The following is a 23,034-nucleotide window of genomic DNA, read 5'->3' as shown; positions in this document are numbered from 1 at the left end:
CCAATACTTCTGCAGGACAATTATTTAACAATCAGTTAATAATTATTTTTTTGGTTAAGTTAATAATTATTAATGAGAAATTTTACATTTGTTTTCTTACTAAGTATTTGAAATCTGAAGTGAAGTTTGCACTTTCTGTATGTGCAAATTCAGACCACAGCATGGCTCAACACAAGCCAAGGCTCCACTTCCCTCTCCATAAAAAATAAAAGTAGGAATACTGCATAAATTCTAGGCTTATTCCTAACATCAGTAAATTTCTTAGCCATATGGAAGCTGACCCATAAGCTTTCCCCAATTGCACAGATACCTTGCTTACATTAAGCTTCCCTCTGCTTCTTCAGTTCCAGTTCAGCAAAGCACAACAAAACATTCTGGAATCAGGTACCGCACTGTCCTTCAAAATCATTGATCCACATGTGCCTGCTCCTGATTCTCAATCCATGGATCCTCTCCACATTCTGCTGCAATTCCTGTAGATCCTTATGCTCTTATAAAGACACAAACAGTGCTCATCGAGAACTTCCAGAAGGATCCTGAGGACGCTGATAAAGAAAGAAAACTATTTCTAGGGGAAAGGTGTAGAAGCATTATAAGGGGAGACACTTCTGGCCAGGAACACTGACTCTAGAAGCTGCATGGCTCAGTGGACAGAATGGAGGCTTAGGTTTAGGCAGACACAGATTCAGACCACGGTCCCAGATGGATAAGACTGGGCCAGTACCAAGCCATTGAGCCACCCTCTCATCTGTAAAAACAGTCTAGAGATAGCTACTTCACAGAGTTGTGGAGAGGTTACAGGTGGTGGCAAACATGAGGGGTTGGCTGGCAATAGCCAGGTCACCAGATAACCCCCATCATCAAGTCAAAGGGCTGTCTTTATGTTTTGATTACTGTGGCCCATCTCCCCATGCCCTGGATCAGGGAGGCTCACAGAGCATCCCCGATGGTCAACTCACACTGCAGGGAGAGAACTCAGGATTCTAGAACCAATGCTCAGCCACGTCAGCTCCTCTTTCAGAATACCCCTGGAACACCAGTGTCTGCACCCTCTCAGTCACTTCTGTCCCTGCTGAGTGGCTGTGAAAATGTCAGGTTCCCTCAAAGAAGGTAGAGACCTACTAACTCCTATCCCGTCCATTCCCCTTTCCGAAGAATGCCCAGCAGTCTAGTTTGGATCTCTTTCTCTGAGGTCATCCATAATGCTGTGAGTTTTCTCACAAAATGAAAGCCAGAATTCCACAGACACACATTTTGATGGATCAGAGAAGTTGAGGCACCTTATTACCAGCCCTCAAATAGGTCAGCTGTTCAAGCCCAGAGTGCTACAACCTCAGCATCAGATGGAGATTTAGACATCAAGCTTCAGTCCGTCTCAAATAAGAAAGGATGAAATCAGAGAGTTAATATTACTTGCCAGAGGCCATGCGGCATGTTGAGGCAGAGACAGAACCAGAGCTGATGGTTGTGTCTCCTGTCTTCCAATCTTTCCTTCTGTCTGCTATACCTCATGGTTTATCTATCTTACATAAACGTAGCAACAGCACAATACATAGATTCTCCTCAAATCCTGTGTTGATGAACTAGTAAAATATCTGGTTACTCCTCCTTAGACCAAGTTGTAGGGATGCTGTAGAGAAAACACACATAATGGAGGCTGCAAGAAATCGAATTGTAATATTCCAATAGAAATATTCACATAATCGAACATATGTGAAACACATCCAAAATCTCTGCAGGAAATCTCCTCTGGTAGTTGATTAGTTGATTGGTCCTTTGTTGCTAAAATTTTATTTTAAAAAAACTGAAGAAAAAAATCAATGTTTAAAGATAAAGGAGATCAGGATAGCCTGTCTCCAACCCCCTAGAATTTGCCATGTTGGTATGTGGATTATTTTGAGCTGAAGGCACTTGAGACCCTGCAGGCTCAAGAGACTTTTGTTCCTCCCTTAATAACACAGAAGAATCTAAATTGAGGGTCTTGCTCAGCAATAAGGGTTATTAACAGAGACAAATTTTATCTGAGTGACCCATCTGTATGGTAGGGCTAACATCTCATTACCAAACATCTGGTCTTCTTACTGCTCTGTGGAGTGCATTCCTTTCTGTAGAGGCCACTTTTAGACAATAGGCTTGAGGCATGGAGACTTGATCAAGGTGAAAGGGCCTGCAGTGACCACCTGGCTGAATATAGACAGGCCCATAGGTGATCCACCTCAAAATATCCATAGGTCCTACCTAACCAATGCATTATTTGCAACCAGACACAGTTACCAAGAAAGGGAAGATTTCATATGTCGCCATACCCTCTCATCTTCTCCCTTTAAAAACAGCCCCCACCCACTGCCTGGTTGCAGACAGCTCCTCCTCTACTGTCTGGCTCACCCATAGCATATTCAATCAACTTCTATCTCCCTTGTCCTGCTTCAGGTGAATCCTTTCACTGACCAGCCCCCATCCAATCATTGTCCCAAATTGGCAGGGTCCCCAACCAATCAGGAGAGACACTACATTTAGATATCACACACACTTTCCTCTGAAGTGTGGTGTCTTCTAGACCCTTGCCCCTTTCTCCATAGTTCAGAATGACATTTATACCTCATATTGCCTGACTGTCTTTGGAACTTCCATGTCTGTGTGGCATCCCCATATGTATGTCTATTATATTTGATTTTTTCCTGTTAATATGTCTCATGTCAATTTGATTCTTAGTCCAGCTAGAAGGGCCTTTGAGGAGATAGGAATTCTTGCTCACCTTAAATGCTGTCTTCAGCTCAAGATACAAGAAGACATGGGGGTAGGGGGTTGGCGGTAGCCTATTATAGGAGGCTATCAGGAAAGCACAGTAAGTGGGGAAAGTTAGTTTTGCAGATTTGGGTCATTGTCATCCCAATAGCTAAGAGTTACTAGAGATTTCCTCATCCTTCTCTTTCTGGTACAGAGAGGGAGACACCCTGAGGAAAGAGATTTCTCTTACAAATGTAAATGTGTCTCATCTAAAGAGATGACTTGTACTCAGAATTCAGAGTTTTTATGTGTGTCTGCTGCTTCCTAAAAGTAATCAGCCTAAAAATAATCCTTGTGCCATACAGACATATTTTAGGGTGGCAATAAGGCTAAAATGTTCTTGGAGGAAATGAGCAATGACCCATGTCCTGTTGGTAAGAAGATTATCTTTTTTTCCTCCTCTTTCTCTGTGGGAAGATAAAGTATGAGAAGGAGATGAAAAGGGGCACAAGGGTGAAGGTCCATGGTCATTATGGATGCTCAGTGAAGGAATTGGTGGGAGAAGGACATCTACTACCAAGGGGAGCCTTGGACTCAGTCAGTTGCAGAAAAATCAAGGGGAAACACAGCTAATTTTGAGCTACATAAAAAAAGTGTTTTAAAAATACAAGCTTTCATTTAAAATGCAAAAGGATGCAAGATTTAGTGGAGATTAAAGTGATTTATCGTATGGCAGCAGCTCTGGAAGGTGTTTATTTATAGACAATTATACACATCCTTGCAGGGACAGTAATAGCCCGGGAGAGAATATGTCCCACATGGGTCCCTTAGTTCCTGTGTGTTCTTCAGAGTCCTGCTCATCTCCTAGATTAGGCCTGTGTGTAGGATGATGGTCAGGTAGACACTAGGGTTTCCAGGCTTTCTCTGACCCATAGCACCCCTAATCCTTTTGGCTGGACACTGCCAGCCCCATAGGCCTAGGAAAGAGCCACCTTCCAGAAACTGGGCAATACCTCCACCTCACACCAGTCAGAATGGCTAAAGTGAACAACTCAGGAAATGACAGGTGTTGACTAGGATGTGGAGAAAGAGGAACCCTCTTACATTCTTGTTGAGAATGCAAACTGGTATAGCTACTCTGGAAAACAGTATGGAGATTTCTTAAAAAGTTAAAACTAGAGCTACCCCATGATCCAGCAATTGCACCACTAGGTATTTACCCAAAGGATAAACATAGTGATCTGAAGGGACATCTGCACCCCAATGTTTATAGCAGCAATGTCCACAATAGCCCAAATATGGAAAGAGCTGAGATGTCTCTAGACAGATGAATGGATAATGATTGGTAAATATATACAATGGGATATTACTCAGCCATCAAAAAGAATGAATACCTACCATTTACATTGACATGGATGGAATTGGAGGCTATTACGCTGAGTGAAATAAGTCAATCAGAAAAAAGACAATTATCCTATTGTTTTACTCATATATGGAATATAAGAAACAGCACAGAAGATCATAGGAGATAAGAGGGAAAACTGAAAGGAAAGTGATCAGAGAGGGAGAGAAACCATGAGAGACTCTTAACTCTAATAAACAAACTGAGGGTCACTGGAGGGAAGGTGGATGCCGAATGGGGTAATTAGGTGATGGGTATTAAAGACGGTATGTGATATGATGAGCACTGGGTGTTATATGCAACTGATGAATTATTGAACTCTACATCTGAAACTAAGGATGTACTATATGTTGCCTAATTGAAGAGAGAAAGAAAGAAAGAAAGAAAGAAAGAAAGAAAGAAAGAAAGAAAGAAAGAAAGAAAGAAAGAAAGAAAAGAAAAGAAAAAAGAAAAAAAAGAAAAGAAAAGAAAGAAAAGAGAAAAAGAAAAGAAAGAGAAAAAGGAAGGAAGGAGGGAGGGAGGGAGGGAGGGAGGGAGGGATGGGGGGGCGGGGAAGGAGGAATTGGAAAACACCTTATCCCTTTTAACCCAAGAGCTGGGAAAGCAACTCGGAACTCTGTGGGACATGGAGCTGTGAGACATCGGATAATAACTATAACGATAGCTAGCTAGCATTATTGCCTACTTGTGTGACACTATTTGGGATTATAACATCTACACAGCCACAATCTAGGACATCTCTTCTCCAGCCTGGGCCACTTTATTAACCTTGTCCCACTGCTTCTGCTCTTCTCCCCCACCCTCCCCCTGATTCCTATCTCCAAACAGCCAGAACCAGCCTTCTAAGCATAAAGAACATTGCATGACAACCTTGTTTAAAATTCTCAGTGGCTTCAGATTGTACAGAAGGGAGAAAAGTCCTACCACTCACTCATTCCATAAATTCCAGCCACACTGGACATCTTTTTGTTCTCAAACCAGACACACTTGTCTCCAAGTTAGGGCAGGTGTTACTGTTCCCTCTGCATGGAAGGCTGCCCCTGGATCTTTCCATGGGAGCCCCTCTTTGGCATTCAGCTTTTAGTTCAAATGCCACCTCTTCAGGAGGCCTTCCCTGATCACCCATTAGCCACCCCACTCACACTCCTACTTACTTTTTCTTACTTCTTTATATTTTGTTTCTTCACAGTATTTGTGACCATCTGAAATTCTTTTATTCGTCCATTTGTTTCCTCGTACGCTGTCTCCTTGCCATGAGGCTAGAGGTTCCATGAAAACAAGGTCTTATTGGAACCTCCAGAGGTTGGAGCTCCACTCAAAGCCTAATTTGGGGCCCACGTTGGAACCAGATCCTTTATGTCTCCTCTTCTCGCCAAAAAATAGTTTTGAATCCAATGTCAGCTAGTCATCTCAAACAAGGCCCACTTTTGGGGAAGACAAGAGACTGCTCCAGCAGCCTGGCAAGGATTCTTGTAAGTAGTGCCTCATAGAAGATCCATAGCTGGACTTGCCTTTTTCCTTCTCAGACCTAGCCTGTGTCACTAATGAAACCCCCACTGCCTGGAAAAGCCAAGAGGGGTCATTAAATACAACAATCAGCCTGATCAGGACGACTTAACAACGTGAAAAATAAAGACAAGACACATCCTCTGCAACAGAGATTGCCAGCTCTGAGTTATTTAAAGTCTCTTTCCTAAAAGGTACCAATTCTTGCTGTCTGAGGATGTCAGAGCTTACAGGCAAGACCACAAACTCAACCTTTTCCCCAGCCTTGAACCAGCCACTGAAACATTGTAAATCGGAACATTCCTGCATCTCATGGCCTCCACAAGATGGAATTCCTCTTTATAGCCACTTTCTTCAGGGTGAGTAGACACAGGACTCAGCTTCTTAGAGACACTTTGCTTGATGAGAATGGTTCACTTTTTCTGAATTATCTATGCTGGCCCCCTTATCACAGATGCAAATAAATAAATAAATAAATATCCCCCAAATGTGGGTTGGGAACCAACAGCATTACTCAGGCTTCTCCAAATAGGCCACTAGCTGCTCTCTTGAAAAAGATCCGAATTTCAGAGTTGAAAAGAATAGTGGAAATGTTCCCAGCCCAGCATCTCCCAATGCGTATTTTATTAAATACTGGAATTACGAGATGTTAATAGGTGAGAAAGGGTGTTTAGTGAAAAAATTTTTAAATGTAGAGAATGCCATGTCTCACAAAGTTAGACGGTTTCTTATGGAAGGTCTTGTAGGGTCTCTAAGATGCATTGGGAGTTTACTGGGGAGAAATAGGATATCACATCTGTTGTTATCCATGGGACCCTTTGTCATGGAACATCTTGCTGGATTAGTGTTCAGTGAACTTTGGGAAGTTCTGGTCTAGTCTTACTTTACGCAAGTCTCCGATCTGCAAACAGTTATTTGTGTCCGGTGTATAAAATTTCCTAGAGATTACTTTAATTGAAATTTCACAAAAGGAGAAATGAACAGTAAAAGACAAGATGTCTTGGTGGAATGCATATGGATTAGAATCCTGGCAATCACAGCCATTAGATGTGTGGTTCAGAGAGAGCTGTGTCATACTTTTCAGAAGGCTCAGGTGAACCCAAAGCAAAAGGATGAATAACCAGTATCTCCTGCTGGGGAGGATCAGCAGTGCATGAGACCATCCATCAAAGGTCAGCCCTGCAGCACTCCGGGAACACCTCTAAGCTGGTGTTGTCTGCTACCATCTGCTCATGTCTTTCCCAGGTGTTTGGTTCTCTTGGACAAAAGTTTATAACTATTTGGTTGTTTTCTACAAAAATCCCATATTCCTCTTCATATCAAATAGACCACACCTGTGGATGTTGATTCATTCAACATTTGTTAAGAACCTGCTAAGTGTAAGCATTTTACTTGCCATATAAATATCACCAGGCTAGCTAGAAGGCAAGGCCACCACTCTGGCCTCCTGACACTTTCAGCTTACACAGACTGTCTCATTGATTCTAGTCCACATCCTGAGTGTTTTCTTCTACCTGCCCTCTAGGGAAGGGAAAGTACCTGTTGTGATCACCATTCCTTCAGAACTTACTCCAACAACGTGTTCATCCAGTCGTCATTTCATCCACCAAGGCTGTGCATCATGCTGGGTTTTCTAACAAGTACTGAGAACAAAGGATTAACAAGACCCAGGCCCTGCCTTCAAGGACTTCATTACTGAGCAAACAGGCATGGCTTCCCTCCAGGTAGATAGCAGAATATGCCTCTGAATGTTGAAAAAATGAAAAAACAAAAGCAGGCATTCATTTTATTTATTTTTTAATTTTTTATTTAAATTCAATTTAGTTAACATATAGTGTATTATTAGTTCCATGGGTAGCATTTAGTTATTCATCAGTTGCATACAACACAGAGTGCTCATCACATTACATGCCCTCCTCAATGCCCATCACCCAGTTACCCCATCCTCATGCACGTCCCTCAGGTTGTTCCCTAGAGTTAAGAGTCTCTTATGGTCCACCTTCCTCTCTGTTTTTATCTGATTTTATTTTTCCTTCCTTTCCCCTATATTCATCTGTTTTGTTTCTTAAATCCCACATATGAGTGAAATCATATGGTATTTGTCTTTCTCTGACTGACTTATTTCACTTAGCATAATAACCTCTAGTTTCATTCATGTCATTGCAAATGGCAAGATTTCATTCTTTTGATGACTGAGTGATATTTCATTGTGTATATAGACTACATCTTCTTTATCCATTTATCCATTGATGGACAGCTGGGCTCTTTCCATAGTTTGGTTATTGTGGACATTGCTGCTATAAACAGGTGCAGGTGCCCCTATCGAATCACTATGTTTGTATGCTTTGGATAAATTACTTAATAGTGCAATTGCAGAGTCCTAGAGTAACTCTATTTTTAACTTTTTAAGAAAACTCCATACTGTTTTCCAGAGTGAATGTACCAGTTTTCATTCCCACCAAGAGTGCAAGAGGGCTCCCCTGTATCCACGTCCTTGCCAACATCTGTTAGCCATTCTGACGCTTGAGGTGGTATTGCATTGTTGTTTTGATTTGTATTTCCGTGATGCCAAGTGCTATTGAGCATTTCTTCATGTTTCTGTTAGCCGTTCATTTTAGACTGAAAGTTAGAAACCCTACTTGTCATTTACCATCTGGATAGCTGTGAAGAATCTCACTAACCCCTCTATACCTTAGCTGCTACTTGTTCAGGAATGATCCACCTGGTCTCTCTTCTCAGATTTTAAACACTGGACACTTACATAACATTTAACAATATGTAAGTGCTTTTAACATGTATTTTTAGTCTTCACAATCACTTATAAGTATTATCTTTAGTATTATTAGATATCAATACTTATTAATACGAGATATAAATACTAGTATTATTATTATCACTGGTTGTTTTGTATTAGTATTAGCATTAGTATTATAAGTGAGAAGTATCATCATTAGCAAAGGTGATCATATACCTGATATCCCTGGAACAGAGCCAGGAAAGCTCATATCTTCGTACAGTTATTAAAAGTACACCAGGGGTGCCTGTGTGGCTTAGTAGGTTGAGCGTCCGACTCTTGATTTCAGCTCAGGTTATGTCTCAGAGTGGTAAGATCAAGCCCTGAGAGGGCTCCACACTCAGCACAGAATCTGCTGGATATTCTCTCTCTCTTTCTCTCCGTCTCTCTCTCTTTCTTTTTCTTTCCCTCTGCCCCTCCCCCAGCTCACTGTAAATAAATGAAATATTTTTTCTAAGTACTTGAAAAATATCTTTTAAGATTTTATTTATTTATTCATGAGACAGACAGACAGACAGACAGAGACACAGGCAGAGAGAGAAGCAGGCTCCATGCAGGGAGCCCGACATGGAACTCGATCCCGGAAAAAAAATTTTTATTTGAATGCAGCTGACACACAGTGTCACATTAGTTTCAGGTGTACAACATAGTGATAGACAAGTTTATACATTATCCCATTCTCACCACAAGTATAGCTACCATCTGCCACCATACAAACACCATTACGATATCATTGACTATATTCCTTATGCTGTGACTTTTATTCCCTTGCCTTATTCATTCCAAAACTAGCAACCTTTATCTCCCACTCTCCTTCACCCATTTGACCCATCTCCCCACCCCCACACCTCTGGCAACCATCAGCTTGTTCTCTGTATTTACAGGTCTGAGTCTGCTTTTGGTTTGTTTATTCATTTGGTTTTTTAGATTCCACGTATAAGCACCTGATGTTTATTCCAGCATTATTTACAATAGCTGAGATTGGAAAAGTACTCACTTTTAAGCTCAAAAGTATCTAGGTCTGGATGGTAGACTTTAGGATCACGCAGTCATTAGTCCTGATCCAAATAAGGCTGAGAGAGGCCATGCAAGACTTCCAAGATCACCCAGCTGGTAAGTGGACAAGCCCTGAGTAAATGCAGAGTCATCTTATTCTAAATGCCACTGCCTTGGAACCGTCATAAGCAGGACCAACCCTTTGTGAGAATGAGAAGTCAACGGGATAGGAAAGTGCTCTGGAAACTGAGATGACGTGCTATTTGGGCAACGTGCTCTTATTAATAATCCATCCTCTGTCCTATTCTTCCCAAGTCCTGGGCTTGGGAGACTAAGTCACGGATGAGACAGCCCAGAATCAGCTGAGAAGCCACAACAGGTGTGACCAGGAAGGAAGAAACTTTCTCACATGTAGGCAAAGAAAAATCTATTCAACAAAGAAAAGCCGTGAAACTCAGGCTGAGTGACAGGGTCTATCACTGAGAAGAGGAAACAGAGCAGAGGCTCAGTGCTTCCTGGTGAGGAGCACAGTACCTCTGTTCACGACGTGCAGTGGGACGTGGCACCTGCATGAGGAGGAGGAGGAAACATGGCACTTGTCCCAAAGAGAGACGAACCTACGCCAGGAGGAAGCACTGCCTCCCTGGTGGAGAGTGTCTCCTCTGGATCCTTGATAATCCACACTGAATGGGGACTGTGTCACAGCAGGGGCAGGGAGGAAAGATGGCTGGTGGCCATTTCTTTTTTTGACCTTCACAGTCTGGAGCTTTTCATTTTCTTCCAATGTTATCGAGAAGTAATTGACACACATCACTCCAGAAGTTTAAGCTTTGCATCATGACAGTTTTTAACTCACCTGTGTTATGAAAGGATGCTCACAGTGAGTTTAGTTAACATAAAGATAACTCTTACAGATACAACAAAAAGAGAAAAAATTCTTGTGATGACCTCTTAGCCCCTGTCTCTTAACGACTTCCTGTACACCACTGAGCAGTGTGGACCGTAGTCCTTGGGTGTACTTCACATCCCTAGTCCTTATTTACCTGCTAACTGGGTGCGGCTTTTCAGCTGATGGCAAGGCAAGAAAGAGAACACATATTACAATTACGTGCTTGCTTTACCGCAGGTGTTGCTCTCATTTGACAAATATGTATGGAGTTCCTGGTTTCTAGACAAATATGTTTCTAGACACAGACTTAGGCATGTTGTACAAAACAGACCAAGATCTCTGCCCTAAAAGGAGCTTCAATTATGCAGTGGGGAAATACACAATTAACAATAAACACAATAGATCAATACATCTTCCAGCTTGTTAGCAAGAGGCAGGTGATACTTAACTAAAAAGAACAAATAAAGCAGATGAAGAGGAGAGAAAGTACCAGGGAGGGAACTGTGGTATCGAATTTGGTGGTGACATTAGGTTTCACTGACAAGGTGACATCTGAGCAAAGACTTAAAAAGGTAAAAAAAAATGAGCCAAGAGACTGCATGGAAAAGAGGGTGTCAGGCAGAGGGAACAGTGCAAAGGCCCCATAGCAGCCACATGTCTGGGATATTCAATCAACAGTGGGTTGGCCAGTGAGGCTAAATCAGAGAAAGCAGTGGCATCAGGGAGGCAGGGGCTGAAAGGGGTGAGGGGAAAAGTGGGGAGAGGGGGAAGGTCAGAGGAACTGTGGGGTCTTTTCACGCAAACCTTTGCCAGTCATTGCAAAGGCTTTGGCTTTTGCTCTGAGCAAAAATGGAGCATCATTGCAGAATTTTGAGAAGTGATATGATCTGACTGAAGATTTTCAAGGATCACATTGTCTTCTCTGCTCTATAGGGACACACAGGCAGAAAGGGGAGACTTGCACAGAGATTATGAAATCCCTGAAATCAGAGACTATGGTGGCTTGGGCCATGGTGGTAGCAGTGGAGTTTGAAAGAATGGTGGGACTCTGGCTGTATATCAAAGGTGGACATAAGGTTTTCTCATGTGAAATTTGTGACATGTGAAAGAAAGGAGTCAATGGTAACTCCAAGAGTCTGGCCTGAACAACTAGAAGAATGGAGTGATCAACAACTGACATGGGTAAGGATGTGTGTGGAAGAGCTTTGGGGGATCAGAAGATCAGTAGATCAATTTTAGGCATGTTTTGAGATTAATCTTAGATGTTCACATAGAGATCTCAAGTACTCTGTTGTTTCTATGAGCCTGAAGTCTAGGGGAAGTTTCTGGGATGGAAACATACACTTTTTGCTATTGGTTTCATTCACTCTTCCTCACAACATTTCGAAGTATATAGTATTTCTTCTGCTTTATTCCAAAGAGTTTGTGTCTGAGCCAAGATCACACACTAAAGGAGGGATTATGGGCTTTTGATTTCTTGTCTGCCTTCCCAAAGCCCTTGCATTTTGAAAGCTTCTCCTTCAAGAGAAATCAGTTCCCTCTTTCTGCCCCCTTTGTTTCTTTAGGTTTTTGTCTCTGTGATTCAGTTTATATTAAGTTCAATATAGAATCAGAGAGGGATAGACCTAGAAAGGGCTACATAGATCCTTGCCACCCTCTGAATGACCTGGTCAGGATTGATGACCATCAGGAAACCCTGGAAGGTGTTGAATCCAAATAAGGACTTAGAAGAGATGACCTGGAAGCAATAGAAGATGAGAACTCAAGGAAAAGGTGAGAGAGTCCACAAAGCAAGGTACTGACAGACATGAGAACATGAGGGACACCAGATTTATCACAGAATAGCTCTCACTTGGTGAGACTCACTGGTCCCATCTTATTACAGGTGAATTGAATGACATATGTATCCCAGTGAGTGTATGATCCAACGAATGCATTTGTACACTGAGTGCATGTATCCCAATGGCACATCATGGGAGTTCCTGTACATGTGTGTCTCCTGTTAGACTCTGAGCTCCTTGAAGACTAGTGCCTTCTCTGTTTTATTCACCTTTGTGACTCCAGCATCCCATCTGACGCTTGGCTTGGAGTGCACATAATATGGACACAAAGATGACTGAAATGCTAGATGGGCAGGAATTTGGTCCTAGAGTTTCCTCAGGGAACATTCTGGAAAGAAGAAAAATAATTTAAGGGAAAATCAAGCATCTTGTTATTCTGCTTCAACATGACGGGTAGCAGATTTCTGTGGACATATATTTGCATATCTTTTTCTTAAATAGTCAGGCCAATTTACATACATTTGTATATTCCATTCAAAGAAACTTGCTGTCTGTATGTAAATTACTGCACATAGAGTTCTCCTTTTCTTCTTTCCATTTTTCTCATTTTCACTGTTTCCTTTTCATACTTAAAAATGTATATTTTATGCAAATTTCCTCCATATTCTGATAGTGCCTTTCAATGGCATGCATGACTTTAAATGAAATTATATAATTGATATGTGCATTATGTATGGTGGGTATGTATATGTTTTATTTTGCTTCCACTTCCAGCTCAAGCACAAAATTGTATACATTGATGGAGAATCCCCAGTGAAGGCCTCCCTGCCAAGCACTACCACTAACCAGGTACACAACCTGATGGAAGTCCTCAGATCTCTGGGCTTCTCTATTTCTTCTTTAACAAAATGAAGACATTGGGGCTCTAAGATTATTTCCAGGTAAAAGATTTAGCTACAAACGTTTTCATTGCCGCTAATGCAAATCTCTGGGCGACACACAGCTCAGGGACACACAGGATAGGAAGACCTGTTTACAGTCAAAGAGGAACATGGGCCAATTGGAGGGAACTGCTTGAAATGTAGGAAGAGAAATCCTTTTCAGAGCAGAATAGAAGAAGCCGCGGAAAGAACAACAGGCAAGAATTTTAAGAATTAGGCAAGTCAATAGTCCCTGGGAACAATATATTCCCAAAGAACACCGGGAACTCTGCTTGATTCTTTTTCTTTCTTCTTTTTATCTTTTTTTTTTCAGTGCTCCATTCCTGAGCTCATTAATCTCAACCTGCAATCCTGAGGAAATTTACACTGAGCAAATGAGAAACTGTTCATTTCCTCCCCCGAAAGGCCACCTGCAAGGGGAATCCTCTTGGCGTAGAATTTGTTTTATTCTTGGGGACCAGAATGTTGTATAAATTGTTCTGAGCCTCAGAAGCCAATGGTGTAGAAGTTTTGACCTCGACTTAGTGAGGTATCCTTCAAACAACACATAACAGTGCCCACCAAGCTCCTCATACTAACGCTGAAGGCAACTAATTGATCCACCTGTTCATCTACTCCCCCAAAACTTACTGAGCTCTGCTGCACACCAGTCACTGTCATGGGAACATGAGATATATCTAGTAGAGTGCTTCTCAACACTATCAGATTCTCTACTCCCATCTTGTTACAAACAAATCTAGTGATTCCTTTACTACTTGGAAATAAAGTTTATTTATATGATATAATATGATACTCACATATATAATTTCAAAAATCAATGTGAGATCAACCTAATTCTCTTAAGTTTGGTAAAACGGACAACTATACTAAAAGAAGTTGTTAGCTGCTTACCCCTACTTGAAATTAAAAGTAAGGATTTCAAAGAAGCAAGACAATTATTAACTGTTACATACACTTTTTCTCTTAAACGTTTTAAAATAAGAGCTGTGTGAATATCTGTGTCGTGGTAGATGATGTCCATGTCATAACTCCAGGACCAGTGAATATTTTATGCAATATGGCAAGGGGGATTAAGGTTACAGGTATAATTAAGGCTGCTTATCAGCTGAATTTGAGATGGGCGATTATCCTAGATTATCTGGGTGGACCAAATGGAGTCACAAAGATCCTTATAAATGAGAGAAGACTGTGGGTGGGTTTCAGAGGGATGCAGCAGGAAAAGCAAGACTCAGCCAGCCGTTGCTGGTTTTGAGGATGGAAGGTCATGAGCCAAGGAATTCAAGCAGCATCTAGAAGCTAGGAAAGGCTAGGAAGTAGATCCTCTCCTAGAGCCTCCAAAAGGAATGCAACGCACTCACACTTTGACTTGAGCCCCATATGTCTCCTTTTCAGACTTCTGACCTCCAGAACTATATGATAATAAATCCATGTCTTAAGGTCTTAAGCCACCATGTCAGTGGCAATTACCTACTACAGCAATAGGAGACTAACACATAAACATTTTCATTTATACACATGCACAATATCACAGTGAGCATAACAACTACAAACGCAGGCCACTTGTTCTGGGTGACTCAAATATCGCAGTGGGCATGGCCTTTGTGGACAGCAACTCTTCCAATAGTTATAGCTGGTACAGATACGGCTTTTGAGCAAGCAGTCAAGATGGGAGCCAGCATTAAAACCAGGGAGGCCGAGCCCATGAACACCAGCTAAATATCAGTCCTGCCATAGGAATATGATTTCCCAAGCAGTGAACAATTTGCAGAACATTAAAAAATAATAATAAAAGAAATGGGCAGAAAAACACTTTGTGTGTATGCAAAGTGGGAATGCTACTGAGTAGTAGGTCAAGACTGGGATATTTTCCAAAGGGGTTATATCAGAGTCCTGAACAGATACACAGTCAAATGGGGGTAAAAAAGAGTTTATAGAGGGGATATTTTCCAAAGTATGAGCAGATTAAGGAGATCTCACAGGGATGGTGAAGTCCCTGAGAGCCAGTGACTATTCTTTCTAAGTAGAGGGAGGAGGAGGAAGCAGTTACCAGGTCCCAGAGACAGTAGCAGAAGTTGAATGCAGTTGGAAAGAACATGCTGTGATTTTTGATTAGAAAAATGAGTGGCAGAGGGAAAAGCAAACTCCCCACTGAGCAGAAAGCTAGATACCAGAACCCTGGGATCATGACCTGAGCTGAAGGCAGATGCTTTTAGCCGACTGAGCCACCAGGTGCCCCTGATCCATGTTTTCGTGTGGGTTTCCAGGGGGCTGTTGCATGGAGAAAAGGTGGTGGCGAGGCATGAAGGTGAGTGGGGAGACCACTGAGGAAGCCACTCCAGGATCCAGGCTAGAATGTTTGTCAGTCTCCCCCATTGCACAACCCCCAGGGAGAACCTTCCCCTGGGAGTCTGGACGGTGGTTATTAGCACTTTTAAAGAAAAAAAGAATAATTAAGGAAAACAGAGGTTTCAGAGTTTAAGAATATATTCAAGGATCCAGCGAGGACAGACAAAACCAGGACTCCAGAGAGATGTCCGTCTCCAAACTCAAGATTTGTCCTTCCCTCTGGTTGGAACTTTTAAGGCTCCCTTAAATACATTCATTAAGAATTCATGAAAGATTCAACATCTTCACTTTCCTGAAAACAAACTGAAGCCCAGACCTCCCTACCAGATCACAAGAGAAGCAAGAGGAGCAGTACAGCAGTGTTTCCATACTCTACAGACACCTGATCAAGGACTGACCTTTTCACTAGAGGTCCCTCCAATACCTACCGAAACACCTGACAGGAAGGCATCTAAGAAGAAAATGAGCACATCTGTTGAGTGGGACTTTGAGGGCCTCCATCTAAAGGAGGATATCACATAGAATTAGCATTATTAGATGTTAAATTATTACCTGAATTAAGCTGGTGTTTATTCGGCTTTCATTTCCAGGATATCCAGGGCTCCTCCTGGATACACAGCTGGAAAAAATAATGTCAGAGGCCCATCCTGGTGCTGGACTTAGTCATCTCAGCTCCACAATCAAGATAAACTTTTATTGAGTGCCTGGTGAGAGTTTATCTCTGTGTTGGGTGCTCAAAGGACATAAAAAGCTCTGGGACAGCAGACAGCATAAGACTTTCAAGCCTGACTTTGGAGCCAGCAAAATCTAAATGATCTTGGGAAGTCATGTAATTTCCTGGTCAACCTCTAGCACAAGTCATTTAACTTCGTAGGCAAGTTATTTTATCGCTGGGGTGAGTCATTTTGCTGAATGATCATAGGCAAGTCATTAACCTCTTCCAGGCTTATCCTTCATCTGCCAAATTGGGATAATGATTCTTCCTCTGTAGTGTTGGTTGCTCTAGGACTGAATGGCAGATGCACATACAGTGGTGGCACACGGCAGTCATTGAAAACATGTTCATTTCCTTCACCACTTCCTTATCCCCAAGTCCTTGGCTAAAAGAAAGCAGAACATGATCAAGAAAATAATTTTATCAAAGAGAAAACAAGGTTAATGAGAAACTATACGAAAAGTGTTAGATGTATTGATTGATTTGGATCAGAATGACATTGGCAATTCAGGAAGTAGCCGATGCTTCCCTGCACCATAAGAACCCTGGTGACATTGTCCCCAGCTCCAATGCCAAGGCCTCTCTAACTGTGGACTTCTCTCAGAGATGTTCTTCTAGTTCCTGGGTGAGTCCAAACCTTGGGCTCCAGCTTCCTTCAGTGCTACTTCTGCCCCTATTCCATTTCTTACCCACCACTGCTGAGCTGTGCCAGAGAACACATACCCTGCCTTCTCCCAGAATCTCTCCCTCCCAGCTCTGCTCTTTCCTCCATTCTCCCCCAACCAGAGAATGCTAAGTCTTCTGCCTCTCGCATCTGCCCCACTGCCCTCTTCCCCGTCCTCTCAAGTCCTTTGCAAACAGTCTAAATTTCCTAACCTAGGGACACATTATTTTTTATTACTATTACTGCTATAGTGGCTGCTGCTACTGCCTCCACCGCATGCTGCACATTTGAGAGAAAAGGTCACAGAATAGGAAAACCACCATCGAGGTTCAAACCCTGCTTCTGTCACTTGGTGACCTGGGACAGTGATTTAAATAATCCAAGGGTCTCCGTTATAAAATGGGGATAACAGAACCTACCTCTTAGGGTTGCTTGTGAAGGTAAAATGAGATAATCTATGTCAAATCCTTAAAATAGCTTCTGGAGTATTCTGGAACATTAATGATAAATATCACTCAGAGCGAGAGAGATGAGCATTTTGTGATCTCAGGCAGGTCACACAGCATCTCTAAGCTCCACTCTTCTCATCTGTAAAATAGGGCTACTTGATGCCTACCTTGTGGGTTGCAGAAGAATTGGTGTGAAAATACACATAAAGTCAGATACTTGCTACATTTCATTTTCCCCCTAGATGGAAAGTCTTGTGGTTTGTTGACTCTCCACCTATGAAAACTTTTGCCCCAGAAATGCCCTCTGACATCACTTCAATGATTTATTTCCTCAGTGAAATATACAAAGAGTACTAGTAGCCTTTGATTCCAAACTAACCTCTGATTCTTATGGGGTTCTTTTCTTTTGTAGCTTCTCAAAGCTGAAAGCAGCAATTTGATTTTACATTGTTCCAGCCATTCAAAGTATGCAGGACTCAAGGTGGTTGGAGTGATTTTCATCCTCATCTGATGGAATGGAGAGTGTTAGATACAAATGAGGTTTGACTGTTTGTGCCATTTCTCTTTTACAGAAAGTTCCCTTGAAGCCCCCGTCCATCAGGGATGACATTTCAGGGAATGAGTTGAGCCAGCAGCACCTCATCTCAATGTAATGCTCTGCTTGTACTCTGAGCAGCAGTGTTCTTATTTGTAAAGTAGAAATAATAGCAGCTACCTCCGCATGCATAATGAGGATTAAGTGTGATCATGCACTTAGTGTGCTTGGCACAATATTTGTTTGGGTTTCTGTTGCTGATGATGATAATGATGATGATGAAAATGGATTTTGCTAGGAGTCCATAACCATCGAAGACAAAGATTCACCCGCTAGGCATTGTCACAAGCCCTTTCTACAACTCTGCCATTTTAAAAGCCTGCATGTTGGGGTGTAAAGTCTGACTCCTACTGAAAAGTGAGAAAAGCCCTCATTATAAACTTCACAAGCTAAAGTTAAAAATAACCTTGCCAGTTAGGTACAGGAAAGGTTCCACAGAGAATCCCACACCCTCTCCCTCAAAAACAGCTCCATTTAGGGGGGCAGGACTGTCCCCCAGCAGCCCTTAGGCAGGGCTCACTGTAGCTGAGCTAGTTTTGCAGGGCAAGTGTAACCACAACAGAGTCACTCAGGACAACAGGTATTTAATTTCCCACAGTTCTGAAGACTAAATACAAACCCGACCTTGTTCCCAGGGCTTCACTCCCCCTGAAGGTCCGAAGAAAGAATCCCTCCTGGTTCTGGTGGGTGCGACAATCCTTGGCATCCTTCAGCTTGTTGATACACCCCAATACCTGTCTCCATCTTTACACGGACTTCTCCTTATGTATATCTCTGTATCTCTGTTTTTTTTTTAAGATTTTGCCTGTTTATTCATGAGAGACACAGAGAGAGGCAGAGACACAGGCAGAGGGAGAAGCAGGCCCCATGCGGGGAGCCCAATGCGGAACTGGATTCCAGGACCCCAGGATCATGACCTGAGCTGAAGGCAGATACTCAACCACTGAGCCACCCAGGTGTCCCTATTTTAGGGACTTCTTATAAGAAAAATCACACAGTATCTGCCTTTTTTGGCTGACTTTTTTAATTTAGGGGAATGTCCTCAAGGTCCACCCATGTTGTGTCCTATTACAGAATTGTCTTCTTTAAGGTTGAAAGTACATTGTCTGTGTGCACCACATTTTCTTCACCCGTCTTGGAAATTTTGGTTGTTTCCACTGAGGTTCCATGAATTTGGAGAGGATACTATTTGACCCAGTAATGGCTCAGGGTCCAGGCTCCAGAGTCAGACAGAGATTTCCTACCCTCCCTGCATCGTACACAGCTTCATGACTTCAGCCTTAGTTTCTATATGGGGAAAGAGAGAATAATGATAATACCACTGAACTGTAGGGAAGATTAAATGCTAGCCACCGAAATCAATAACTGTGGCTGAGGACTAACACTGTCAAGTAGTCCTAAGCCCTTTTCACACATTAACTTATATGCATAGCAGCTCTGAGAAGCAGTAGAATTTTTTTTTTAAGATTTTATTTATTTATTCATGAGAGACATACAGAGAAAGGCAGAAACGTAGGCAGAGGGAGAAGCAGGCTCCCTGCAGGGAGCCCGATGTGGGACTGGATCCCAGGACCCCGGGATCATGACCTGAGCCAAAGGCAGATGCTCAACCACTGAGCCACCCAGATGCCCCAAGGCAGTACAATTATTATCTGATTTCTGAGATGGGGAGGCTGAGATCTAAAAAAAGTTAAAAGATTTTCACAAAGTCCCACTGCTGGATAAATTCAGGAGTCTTGGGAAGATTGGGTGACTCAGTTAAGTGTCTGACTCTTGGTTTCAGCTCAGGTCATGATCTCAGAGTCATGAGTTTGAACCCCTCATTGGGCTCTGTGCTCAATGTGGAGTCTGCTTGAGATTCTTTCCCGCTCCTCTCCCTCAGTCCCTCCCTCTGCTTGCTTGTTCTCTCTCTCAAATAAGTAAATGAAACATTAAAAAATAAATAAAAAATAGATCAATTCAAGAGTCTTGCTTTTTTGTAAAATCCTTAGCAGAGCACCCAAGCAACTAGGAACTGTCCAATTAATGTGAGGTTCTGTTATTACCTGTAACCAGAGTATATTTCCATACCCCACATGCCTCACAGCTCAGAAGTCAGATAAAATAGCCCCGTATGTCCCCAGAGTGCAATGCTGGAGTGTATTAACTATCCTAACCCCATCCTACAACCAGTAATAAAGCAACTCCAACATAAAAAATGATTCAAGTGTTCAAAGGAATCATTTCCAGTAGCAATCTCAGAGCAGATGCATAGCAACAAGGTGACATCCCTGACTCACTCAGGAAGCTGGGGAAATGGGTGATCTGCAACCAAGAGGCAGTGTTCTTGGCTACTAAGCCGAGGTAGCCTCTAAATTGGGCCCAAAAGCAGCATCCAGATTAGGCCCTTTGTCCAGGCTAGGACCCTAGGCCCTGGGGCATAGCCACTTCTCAGACTCTAAGCCAGATCCAGGACACCTGAGCAGGTTTTTTCAGTCTCCAGAATCATTACCCCCCTTCCCTCCACTGGTCCTCAGACTGGAGTTCAGCAGCTTTCCTTAAGCCCTAGACATAAATAAAGATTTTCATAACCACTGCTTTACTAATATATGTTGTCCCTTGCTGGGTGTCCTTAGGCAGCTGAGTAACCCCACACCATGCATCCAGAGGACTTTTGGCCCTCCCCACCACTGCCAAGGACAGCACTGTCATGAGTTGCAGGGAGTTTCCTGACACCTTTCCTTCTGTGTCCCCACAGATTGATCACCATCAAATCTGACACATACTCCATTAAACACACAGAGATGGTCTCAGAGACCCCCCCACCCTCAGTCTTAAGGTCCTGCTTAAATTCTTGTATTTTCCACCCCCTTTCCTGGTGTATAATGGCCTCATTCGATCTTCTGTGTATTCAGATATTCATTTACTCATTCATTTAACCAAACATTTGCTGGAGTATCCATTTATGTCCAGTCCTGTGTCAGTTGCTTTCATACATTCACACAGTCATTATTTTGCCCCAAATCCATGAACTTGGTACTTAGTTCTGGTACTTGCTTAGTTCTTGGTACTTGGTACTGCTTTATAGAGTGCTTGGCAACACCCCTGGGCTCTACACAGGAGATGTCAGTAGGATCCCCTATCCCTATTGTAAAAACCAAAAATGCCTCCTGACATTGCCAAATGACCCTGGAGAGGGAACAAAATTCTCCCCAGTTGAGAATTACTGATCTAAAATAAGTTATTGAACTTCTCACTAAAACAAGTTTTTTAATTTCATTATTAGCAAGAGGGCAGTAAAGATGGTATCTTTGCTCTTGAACTTAGTACTTGGCAACTATTAGGCCTGTGACTATTAGGATAAATAAGGCATCATCCTGACATAAAATCCCAAATATGAGTCTTATAGTCTAGTGGAGATGAGCACTATGTAAACACATATATTACACTTCAGTGAGGCACCTGTTATATTGGTGGTAGGAACTAAATGATGTAGGAACATAAAGAAGGTGGTAAATTATTCTTCCATCCTCTCTCTGTATCTACCATTTTATTCTCTTATAAATACTTGGTCAAACATTTTCTCAGCTAATGGTCACACTGAGAAGGTATAAAAGAGACTGTGTGGCTATAGCAAACTCCAAAATCTCAGTAGCTTAACACACAAAAGCTTCTTTTCACTTACATGAGATGTTACTCAGCATCTCTGATCAGCAGAGTCCTAGACCCAGAATGATAAAGGCTTTATCATCTCAAAGGCAACCCTAGATGTCATTCGTGGCCAGAAAAGATGGGGCGTGGGGGGGGTGGTGTCACACACTGGCTCTTAAATGCTTCTATTCAGAAGCAGCTCTTGGAGTCTATGGGCCAGAAGGAGCCGTATGTTCCCGTTCATCTACAAAAGCACATAGAAGTTTGTAAGTGGGAGGGAAGAAGCTTGTCAAGATTCAGTGAGCTGAAAAAAAAATTAAAAAAAAAAACTAAAAAAAAAAAGATTCAGTGAGCTGAAGTAATGTTTCTACTACAAAAAGAATGTAATTTATAATAAGAATTTTTAAATTGTCTAATGCAATCACCTCATTTTAGTTGATTATTATTTTTTTAGGGGAGGAAGGAGAGAGAGAGAGAGGCAGAGAGAGAATCTTTTTTTTTAAGATTTTATTTGAGAGAGAGAGAGAGAATAAGCAAGGGGAGGGGCAGAGGGAGAGGGAGAAGCAGGCTCCCCGCTGAGCAGGGAGCCTGATGGTGATCCCAGGACCCTGGGATCATGACCTGAGTTGAAGGCAGACACTTAGCTGAATGAGCCACCCAGGAGCCCCTCACCTCATTTTATAGATAGGGCCAAAAGGAAAGGGCCTCCTGCATCCCATTAGAAATCCCATTAATTAATATCTAATTAACACCTTTTCAACATTCAGTTCTTTCCATTAGTCACAAAGATGTGAAGAAGAATCGATGATCTCTGACATAGAGTCAAGTTTTTGAAGGTAATATAGGATTAAATAGAGTGGTAATGTAGGATTAAATACAGACTGTAATAATTTAAGTTGGCCAATATAGGCCCAATTATATCAATAACTGCAATTTAAAAAAAAAAACAAAAACCTCACACTTTAGCACAGAGAATGACAGGTTAATTTTAAACATTATGGATATATGTTATTTTTAAAGATATAGGACAAAGTATATTTAGCCCAAAAGTTCCTCAACCTTTGTGCTGTTGGCATTCAAGACCAATTCTTTAACCATAAGTGGCTGTCCTGTGCTTTATAGAATGCTTGGCAACACCCCTGGGCTCTACACAGGAGATGTCAGTAGGATCCCCTATCCCTATTGTAAAAACCAAAAATGCCTCCTGACATTGCCAAAAGACCCTGGAGAGGGAACAAAATTCTCCCCAGTTGAGAATTACTGATCTAAAATAAGTTATTGAACTTCTCACTAAAACAAGTTTTTTAATTTCATTATTAGCAAGAGGGCAGTAAAGATGGTATCTTTGCTCTAAGAAGATTATGAGGATTTAATGATTTTATACATTAGAAGTTTGTAGAAAAGTCCCTGGATGAGGATACGCATTAAATACATGTGATGATATGAGGGGTGTGACATGACTAGTGATGGAAAAGCAATAGCATCAGGAGTAGTATCATGTAGGTGTGTCTTCCAATAAGTGCTACATGTTTAGCATAGATCCAGAGCAGCAATTTGTCTTTTCCATAAAGAGGGAAAGTTACTCTTGTTCAATAGATA

General features: G+C 42.0%; 1 long non-coding RNA gene across 2 annotated transcripts; it reads right to left on the bottom strand.

Annotated features, from left to right (window-relative positions):
* Positions 1–1,398: 1,398 nt before the first annotated feature.
* LOC144283329 (uncharacterized) lies at positions 1,399–9,697 on the bottom strand. 2 transcript variants are annotated; one of them, XR_013351853.1, is made up of 4 exons: positions 9,427–9,697; positions 7,175–7,379; positions 5,284–5,689; positions 1,399–1,630 (listed from the first exon to the last, which is right to left on the bottom strand). It is a non-coding gene; the product is annotated as an uncharacterized LOC144283329 (long non-coding RNA). The 2 variants fall into 2 exon arrangements; XR_013351854.1 differs by having other exon boundaries at positions 7,206–7,379.
* Between the last annotated feature and the right edge of the window lie 13,337 nt (positions 9,698–23,034).

The sequence above is a fragment of the Canis aureus genome, chromosome 14 (assembly GCF_053574225.1).
Source record: "Canis aureus isolate CA01 chromosome 14, VMU_Caureus_v.1.0, whole genome shotgun sequence".
NCBI lineage: Eukaryota > Metazoa > Chordata > Mammalia > Carnivora > Canidae > Canis > Canis aureus.
Note: the sequence above shows the minus strand (reverse complement) of the source record. Positions and strands in the feature narration are given on the sequence as shown.